Source organism: Eptatretus burgeri, chromosome 16, assembly GCF_056783735.1.
Source record: "Eptatretus burgeri isolate ZD-2024b chromosome 16, Ebu_testis_v1, whole genome shotgun sequence".
Classification (NCBI taxonomy): Eukaryota; Metazoa; Chordata; class Myxini; order Myxiniformes; family Myxinidae; genus Eptatretus; species Eptatretus burgeri.
The window spans coordinates 48,067,505-48,077,277 of NC_140976.1; the positions used below are offsets into that span (position 1 = coordinate 48,067,505).

At 42.8% G+C, this 9,773-nt stretch overlaps 1 long non-coding RNA gene across 1 annotated transcript in view; it reads right to left on the reverse strand.

Annotated features, from left to right (window-relative positions):
* Positions 1-2,394: 2,394 nt before the first annotated feature.
* Positions 2,395-9,773, reverse strand: part of LOC147011036 (uncharacterized) — a 9,160-nt gene continuing 1,781 nt past the window's right edge. The window contains exons 1-2 of the long non-coding RNA XR_015052117.1: positions 5,958-9,773; positions 2,395-5,513 (exon numbers count right to left, since the gene is read on the reverse strand). The exon at positions 5,958-9,773 is cut by the window's right edge and continues 1,781 nt beyond it. This is a non-coding gene — a long non-coding RNA (uncharacterized LOC147011036). The remainder of the gene's footprint in view (positions 5,514-5,957) is intronic.

Here is a 9,773-nt window from a genome sequence, read left to right on the forward strand (position 1 = left end):
TAGAAGTTTTTTTTTCACAACATGCTATATTGCTATTAAATAACTTGGGTCATTCTTTGGCCCAAATTTGAAAAAAAAAATGCAAATTGCATTTGAATGTTAATTTTTGTACTAGATTCCCTGACGCTGAATCACTCATCCACCGCTCTCTCTACCTGCCTAATCCCATACAGTCCATAACACTTCCCTCTCTCTCTTATCTGCTTCCAATCTCCCCTGCTCTTCTCACTCCTCACAAAGTGCATGTGCAGTGATGCTGAATGGCAAATAACCAGTTATTGTGGAATTATTTTTTTTCCTGCAGCCTGATGACACACACATCATTACTTCTCGTCAGCATGGTTCTCCAGTGCACAACAAAGTGCAAGATAGTTACCCGCGATGCGAAGCGAAAAGCGGGGTTCGGCAATTGGGGCACTTTGTCTGTCTGTCGACAAACGTCAGTTTATGATCGAGGAATAACTTGATATCAATTGAAAGTTATATTGTGAACATGAATCGGAAAACAAACCTGTAGTTTAGCAGTAGTTTGGCTCTGAATTTGTCCTGATCGCACATACACAGAGAGGAGTGAGATAGATATTGGGTAGTCGATCTAGTCTACCCTTATTATCAGTATTTCCGTCGATATGTTTGTCTGTCTGTCTGTCTGTATGTATGTCTGTTCGGTCCAGTGCTCCGTTAATACAATGGCGATTTCGATGAAACTTGGTTGGTAGGTTCATACCATGACCGAGTTGTGTACAAATGAGAACCGTTGCTATGGACCCACCCGTTGCCTAGCAACGGACCTTTGAAATTTTCAAAAAAATCTCAAAAAAAACTTTTTTTCGAAAATCAAAAATCGGGCCACGAGCGACTGTGGACAGTACATTCAGCCATATTGTCAAAAATTTCCAGCCGGATCCTATGAAAACTGTCGGAGAAGATAGACTTTGAATGAACCCTGGTCGAAAACAATAAAAAAACGAAGTTCGTTATATCTCAGAGACTATGAGTCTGATATACATGAAACTGGTATGGTAGGTTCATGGTATGTCCTAGTTACTGTATGTGTGAGAAAGAACCGTTGCTATGGATGCTTTTGTTGGCTATTAACGGCTGAAAAACGACTAAATTCGACTTGATCGACTACCCATGGCCACCTACCGGCTTGTTTACTCTGCCTGTCAAACAAAATTGAAAATAATTCCAAACAAGAAATGTAGTTTTTAATGACATAATAAAGGACACAAACAACAGGCATGAATAACTAATGTGGTGTGGAAGATGCTGCATCAATGGCGGTAAACCACCAAGGTGGTGTGGAAGATGCTGCATCAATGGTGGTAAACCACCAAGGTGGTGTGGAAGATGCTGCATCAATGGCGGTAAACTTCTGAATCATTTTTTTCTACAACCTTCAAAATCCGTTTTATTTTACTTGAACAATGAAGAACACAATCGCCATTTGGCACTTTTAAAAACCTACAGCTTAGCATTACATGGACAAAATATTACGGCATTTTACATCATCATGACCAATCAAATTTTCCGCTCACAAACCCCACACATGTCACCGTTTCTCAAGACTGTGCAGGGCAATGTATTCCATGAACTCTTTGGTTATTTTCCCCCGCCAACCAACGAAGTTGGCGGGGGATACAGAAATGGGTTCCGTCCATCCGTCCGTCTGTACAGCCATCCGTACGTCCGTCCGTCCGTCACATTTAGTTTCCGGAGCTTAACTACAAATCCCCTCAAGATATATTTATGAAATTTGGTACACACAGCAAGCAAGTGGTGAACTGGTGCCGTTTGATATTTAGAGATTTCCCCCAAAAAAATTTCTATCACTTTCCATGGAAACAAGTTGGGTATTAATAAATAATTGAGGTTAACCTTTGTTTCCAGAGCATAGTTGCAAAACTATTAAGTATTTCTTTATGAAATTTGGTACACACATCAAGAATAAATTGAACTGGTACCTTTTGCTATTTGTCCTCATTTACTATGGCGGGGGATATCGAAGACTTTGTCTTCAACGGATGCTAGTTGAATTTGATGAAGAAATAAAATAAAAAACAAATATCTCTGCAACATCGAAATTTAACTTACACGAGGGTTAAAAAAAAAGCAAAGAAAAGATTGTGGATCCTTGCTGCTTAAACACAGTACTTGCCCTGAGTAGCAGCTCTGCAAACTGACACAACAAACAAATATGGTAGCAGCTGGGACAGGTCATTAATAAAATTCAGGAGAGAAACAGTCGGGACTGATCATTGCCTTTCTTCCACCCTTCATATTTATATATATATATATATATATATATATATATATATATATATATATATATATATATATATATATATGTCGAGATCAGGGTCTGCAATCAAGCAATGACTACACCAATCGTCGTAGAGAAGAGCGTTTAATGCGCATCAAAAGTGTACACGAGAGTAGAAAGGCACAGAATACCTACAGTATACCAGCTCAGTCAAAACTCTCTGGCCAGCAAGCAGTTTGGTTTACTTTATATATACTTTTCCTGCTCATCTGGTTTCTTTGAAAGTAACAACACCCCAGCAAATATTCTCTCCTGGCCTGACAAAGCATTTATCTTTTCACAAGCAAGAAGATCTGTTATTGATCAGGCAGATCTTTATCACAATATATATTATCGTCTCATTCTGCTACAAGATGTTCCCTTTTGAACTATACCAAGACAGTGCTGATTTATGATTGGGCTTCTCTGAGCCCAAGGCTCAAAGAATGTTGTTACAAGGGCCAACAAGAAAGCCAGATGTTCAGCTGCACGACAAAGAGACAGAGAAAGAGAAAGAGAAAGAGAAAGAGAAAGAGAAAGAGAAAGAGAAAGAGAAAGAGAAAGAGAAAGAGAAAGAGAAAGAGAAAGAGAAAGAGAAAGAGAAAGAGAAAGAGAGAGAGAGAGAGAGAGAGAGAGAGAGAGAGAGAGAGAGAGAGAGAGAGAGAGAGAGAGAGAGAGAGAGAGAGAGAGAGAGAGAGAGAGAGAGAGAGAGAGAGAGAGATATAGCCGACTTGCTTTGATTACCAACAGTCAAAAATGGTAGCTTACTGAGAGCATCTTAAATGCTTTGGCTTCCTCAATTAAATGCTACATTCAATTTTAAGAAAAGGTAATCCTATTAAAATGGCTGCTTTCATCTTGGGAGCTGTTCAACAGCTCCACATTTGCCCCTCTGTTACTTAGAAACATAGTGGAAAAGGAACACCACAATTATAATATTTTTTAGAGATGGGATCTTGATGGAGCGGCAGGTGGTAAAAGGGAGTCTCGTCCAGAAGTGGCCCACTCTTATGAGTAGCTCCAAGTGGGTCATTACGTCACGAAAGCTCCGCCCGCACTTTCTTGCTTCATAGAAAAGCCCCCCCTCCACCATCCCGACCAGCCCATCAATACCCCACCCCTCTATAGAATAGTGGATACATTTCAACAATTATAACTTGAATATACATTTCAACACTTATGACTTGAATATAGGTCATGAGGAAGCAAAAATTACCTTTCAAAAACAACTTACACAAAAATTATTTTACACACACAAAAAGATACATATATTTTCAACTAACTATGGTTCTTTATGAACAAGAATATAATTTTTATAAACAATTAAGAATCAGCAAACAAGAATATAATTTTTATAAACAACAAGTAAGAATCTATATATTGTGTTCTTTATGAACCAACAAAAAGAATATAATTTTATAAACTGCAAGCCAGAGTGAAAGAAAATTTTAAAGAAAAGTCCCAACATTTTCCAACAAGGCAATGTTTAGATAACATTTCTTTCCATCTTCGTCATCGGTGTGAGCAAGTCGAGACACTCATCCAATGTGAGTGTAAGCAGTGGGTCAACAGTCCCATTAAGTTCACAGTACATTTCAGGGTCTATGGGTTGGGGAGGAAAACCAGAGTGAATTATCGGGGAGGGTAGAGACGGCGGAGGTGTTGGCAGCGGTTTGACCACAGCAACCACAGCAGGCTTCCCCAGGACCATCTCCGGTTTTGTTGTTTTCTTTGCTGTAGAAGAACAATGTCTCACGCACTCCCTGATTAGATTTTTAATACAAGTGATGACAACAATCACTGCTATGAAGATCATGAGCCCTATAAACAACCAATGGATTATCCAGGCTCCCCAACTCCCCAATATTCCCTTCAACCAAGATCCCATTGACCATCCCTTGTTAAAATCATGATATTTTGCACCTTCAGCTTTAATTTTTTTTTTCCAAATTATCAATTTCTTCTGAATTATCTGGAATGTATGTGCAGCATTCCACACCTATAACCGCACACGTCCCTCCTTTTTCTGCTAAAAGCATATCCAGAGCAATGCGGTTTTGCATCACGGTTGTCCGTATAGCTACCAGCTCGGCACTCGTTTTGTGAAATCCTTCGCTGGTGGTATTAGCAAGCTTTTCCAAAGATGCTGCCAAATTGATAATTTCCCTTGCACTTTTGCCTGCTCCATAAAAGGGGAATGCAATCATGAAAAACCTCTCAACTTCTGAAATGGCTCTTTTCGATCTGACCTGTGGTACAAAGGGTGATTGGTCAGTGATCCGAATCCTGGGTAGTATAAATCCCAAAAAACATGATCCCCTCCATCCCACTGGTAGCCATGAGTATGCCTTATACCCACACACAAAATATGTACCATTTAGGGGTGCCTGAGGTTCAAGAAGGTTATTTACTTCGATTTTTACAGGTATGGTTGTTCCATTAATTCGCCCTTTTATGGTCACCATTTCATCCCCATGTCTAGCATAGTACTGGCATGTTGATTCTCCTAAATGGGGTCCCCCCCCTTGTCCTCTAACTAGACAAATCAATCCAATTTGTTTGTGCATGAGCTGAAAATGTGGGGGGTACTTTTCTAATCCCTCCCCCTTCTTCAATCCATCATAATTCGTTACTTTTATTGCTCTTGCCAGGCCCTGTCCCACAGCCTTTTGCTTAATAGTTCTGTACTTAGGGTAATACCAATGCGCATCGTTCGTGCAATTATAACCCCCCTTCTCCCAATTACTTTTTATTTCTATTATTCTACCTTCCACTGATGCCTTCTCTACTTTAGTTAAAACTGGTCTATCTTGTCTACGGACTATGTACCCACACATGTTCTCCCCCTGGAGTGGAACTGCAAACAAGGGTAATCCGTGTTTTCCCATATACGCCTTCCTAATGCAATTGATCCCAATGTTTACCTTTTTTCTTCCCTGTGCACCCTGTCACAACCCATTCCTTGTTTCCCCTACCATTGACCTACCAAACATTCTAATCTCTATGACATTCCCAAAATGTCCTCACTATCTGTTATTGTCCATATTATCACGATTATACACATGCTAATCAAACACTGCCACATCTGTCATAAACCTCCAGTAACATTTCTTTCTCTTTTCGATTTCCTGTATCCTTTTGCAATGAGATGCGTGAATCCATGATTGGCTTACCTTTTCTTGACAGCTCCATGGGTAACCAATAATACCTGAAAAAGTCCAGTCCACTGCGTCTTCAGGACGTTCCTCCATTCGAACACCCTGTTGTCAAACTCTTTCACAATATTTATTCGCATCACAAGAGTTAATATTCATTTATACATGTCCATATATTTTACAGACATTCTACCAATAATTATATGTACTGTTTGGCCTTGCCCTTAAATTGGTGACCAGGATCCCAGAGCCCTGAGCTCAACTTTCATTTACCACTAAACGAACCCCAGAGGGCTAACTCAACCTGTCACTCCTTTAAGACTGGCAAGAAAAATGAACATCAGTACACTGGTAATAGGGACACTGCATCAGCAGCACAGTCATGCTCCAACCAGTGATGCAACCAACAACCCAAAGGCAGCACACACCACAAACATTTGATAATACATAGCTGCTTCCAAAACTTTCGATTTTACAAATTTTCGATTTTCTCCCACCTCTGCAAGTTCTTGAGTGTACCATATTCTCAGCACCTCCTTCTACATCATCCCCCTTTTGTTCATGCAGCTCATTTTTATGAGCCAAAACGAGCAAACCTTTTGGGTCACCACTTTGTTGTGGGGGCTGGGTATCAGCAGCAAGCACGACCGCTAGAGGGAGCAGTAGAGTTAGTTCCACCGACCGCACCCTTCTTTCCCATTCATAAGTTGGTCGTCATCAGAGAGCGTACATAGCCCCACGGTCTACCATTATGACAATACAATGCACAGAGAACCTTCCCAGGTACGGTGGCTGCTATGATATGAAAAACGCGTTTTTAAAATACCAACCGATGCTGACGTCAGAAGACAACAAATTCAGATCTCAACGTAAACAAAGATGTGAATTCTGCCTGTCCGAACCGACCCATGGGTTCACACCACTACCTTCACCACAGATGCATGTGCTCACCTGCACCCACCATTTGCTCACCCACTGACCCAGATGATCCTGATGGTGCAATTATCCCAATCGCCCCTTGGCGTCCTGGTGTTGCAGACTCCCCTTGCAGACCCCTGTCTCCAGCATTGCCATCCATGTTTACCAGGTGCTCCTGGCCTACTCCCATCACCATGAGGGCCAATCATGCCATCATGACCACTTGGGCCCGGAGGTCCGATAGGACCTGAACCACCAACAGTTCCACTGCCTCCCGCTTCTCCAGGCGGTCCAGACAACCCAGTGGCTCCCTGGGCACCATCATGAAGCCCATAAGAAGCACATAAGGGCAGAGTCATTAGAATATAAAATAAATGGAAATTTATACACAAGCACCCATACAGGTGCTGCTGAAGAACTGGCCCCCACCAGACACACCCCCCCCAAAAAGGGACCCCGTTGGGTCGTTATTGATACTCCCCCCTTGGAGGGAAGGTGAGCTGGAGGTGAGAAGCTTCCTTGGACCTTCCTGCCTCGTGCAATCCTTGACAATCCGGCTCGATGGTACTTGAACCTGCAACTCAATACCGCTGCAAGCACCAGGTAGTTAGGTAGCGTTGATTGCCAAATAACTCCCCCACAGGCGCTCAGCACGTATGCTCATCGGAAAGGCCAATGGTGGAAGGTAGCCAGGGAGGATGTCGTTGTTGTATTTTTTTTTTCATATGTGCTCAATATATGACTATCGATTTAACTATTCTTGACTAGCACACTTTGCGACATTAAATATCCTCTTATTTCCACAGTTACCCTACATTGTGTCATCTGCACAGTACACACATATCAGGAATATGCTTTCACCCTCGGCTAGATTGCATACCGCAATTAGCACAGAATCACTTTCCAAGATGTTATTCTCAGTGTACACTACATACCCTGAAAGTTATGTCCAGTATCGGACATCTTTCGATTACCACATTTTACTCCAGCAGTGAGTCAACCAACACTGCCTAATCAGATATCATCCATTCATCCATTTGGACCACACTTCTGCAAAGCATTTGGTGCTACCCAAAATAAAATAAAATAAAATATTTTCCTCTGTTCCCGGCTGAGTTGTGTATGTAATTATGTCCACAGCCACAGTTGCGATTTTAACTCATTCTTCATTCAAACATGTCATGGTAATTGTTTTTAAAATCTGCCAAATTCTCAATTATCTTTTACATGAGCCTAAAGTAAATCCCAACACACACTCCGCACCTCACTTGCACGATTTGCATTTCCTCTTTCAAACCGACAGAGCACACTGTCTATTGTTTGTGGCTCTTGGCGACTCCTGACTCTCAGTATCCCTGGTTCCTGAGGTTGACTCAGCCTGTCATTCCTCCCAGGTCGGTGAGATTATTTATTCCAATGTGTGTATCGGTGGAGGGACACTGCATCATTTGCACGAACACGTCCTTGTGACAATTGATACGAATCTGTCGCCACGTACTGCACACAACTGACGACTCGAGTCCCTACCCATGCCAATCCTGACAGCAGCTGTGCCCCTGTACGTTCGAGCAGCAGTTTTGTAGCTTAATGTTCAGGGTGCCTGCAATAACTTGCCAACTCTTTGCAAAAAGCATCGTGGGATCTTTAATGTCCACGAACCGATGTTAGCAAACTTTGCAGTGCATGTGAAACACCAGGATGGCAGTTTAGAGCTGCGTTGAGATTTGAACCGAGGATGCACAGCTCAAAGGGCAGCGTCCATACCACCAGACTCTTCGGAGGTGCAGGGGGCTGTAGGGGGTTGGCACATTGTGGAATTTACTCAGGGTCCAGCACACAATGGTCTTGTCCATTTGCACATGTGTACTTGCAAACTTACAAGGCCAGGATGAACTGCTTCGAAAATTTACACAGCACCCTCGGCACGGCCGATTTCAATGCGGCCCAGATGTTGACCACACTCGTGCTTCGTGCTCCATCTCCCACACCGTACATCCCTCCCTCCTTCGAGGGCTCCACACACGGCTTACTTCGTACATTCAACCACAGATGCCAACCACAATTGATTGTAAAACCGAGCTCCTCACAATAATGATGCAACCAACCGTGTTGATAATTTTCCGTGCCTCACTCGGTTAAAAAAAATATATTTCTTTTCCAAAGCTTCTCCCCGTATTCAGGCGAACTTCACGTAGCCCGACTCTCCCAAGCAAAAATCGTGCACAGCCCGCACTTCACAGCAGGGCACCAACACATTGAGCACGATAACCGCTTTTATGGTCAATTTTAATCCAAATAATTTATCCTGACAGATAGAGGCTCATATAAGGACAACAAACATGCTCCTCTGTCGGCTTTCATACAAAAAACTTGATCGCGCCAGGCAGAGGATTAATGCTCCGTGACAAGGTCCGCAATGGACGCGTGTTCAAAGACCACGAGTCATCTCCCCCAAAAAACATTTCTGCAGCTTGCCTAATGTCTTTGTCCTGGTTCTTGGATGTCATTGTTTCATTCACCGACGAGTGAAGACACAGCACGCCTCTGGGCACAACATGTGCACTTCGACACAGCTCGCCCCCTCCTTTTATCCTACCCTCCTTCCTTCGCACCTTGATCCCGCGTCTCTCCCCATCCACATCCACAACAAACTGCGTACGCGTTCGACCCACACATTAAAACGTATACAAATCAATTTAAACACATTTCAGAACTATTTGACTCTATATAAAATTACCTTTTATTTATTTCCAACCGCGATTAAATAATTCCCAATTTAATTCGTGTTGTATGGACTCCTGGACTTGGAGATCACAATCAAGGCTTTCTTCGGCACATCTGCCACAAATTTTCCCGTTGACTCGTTTTGGAGTCGTTAAAAACTCTCAAAGAGGAACACGACCCCCACCTTTACCCTTCAGGCAAGGCGCACACATTCCTCCACTTCACCATGGGGCATCCTTCCCTCTGTGGGTTATCATTCTCACAATGGGGCATCCTTCCCTCTGTGGGTTATCATTCTCACAATGGGGCATCCTTCCCTCTGTGGGTTATCATTCTCACAATGGGGCATCCTTCCCTCTGTGGGTTATCATTCTCACAATGGGGGCATCCTTCCCTCTGTGGGTTATCATTCTCACAATGGGGGCATCCTTCCCTCTGTGGGTTATCATTCCCACCCACCTTCCATTTCCACACATCGTTTTCACGAGCTGCCTAGCTTCGTCTGCTGTTCTTTCAGAACTTCGCTTTAAATTTCCAATTATTATCACATCAGAACTAATCTCAATTCCTGTTCTTTTAATGGATATTTTACCGATTTTGAGTTGGCTGCACTGTAACCTTCCCTTCCGCCTGCGTTTTTTCCTCCACCTCCTCACCGGGAAGGCAAAAGT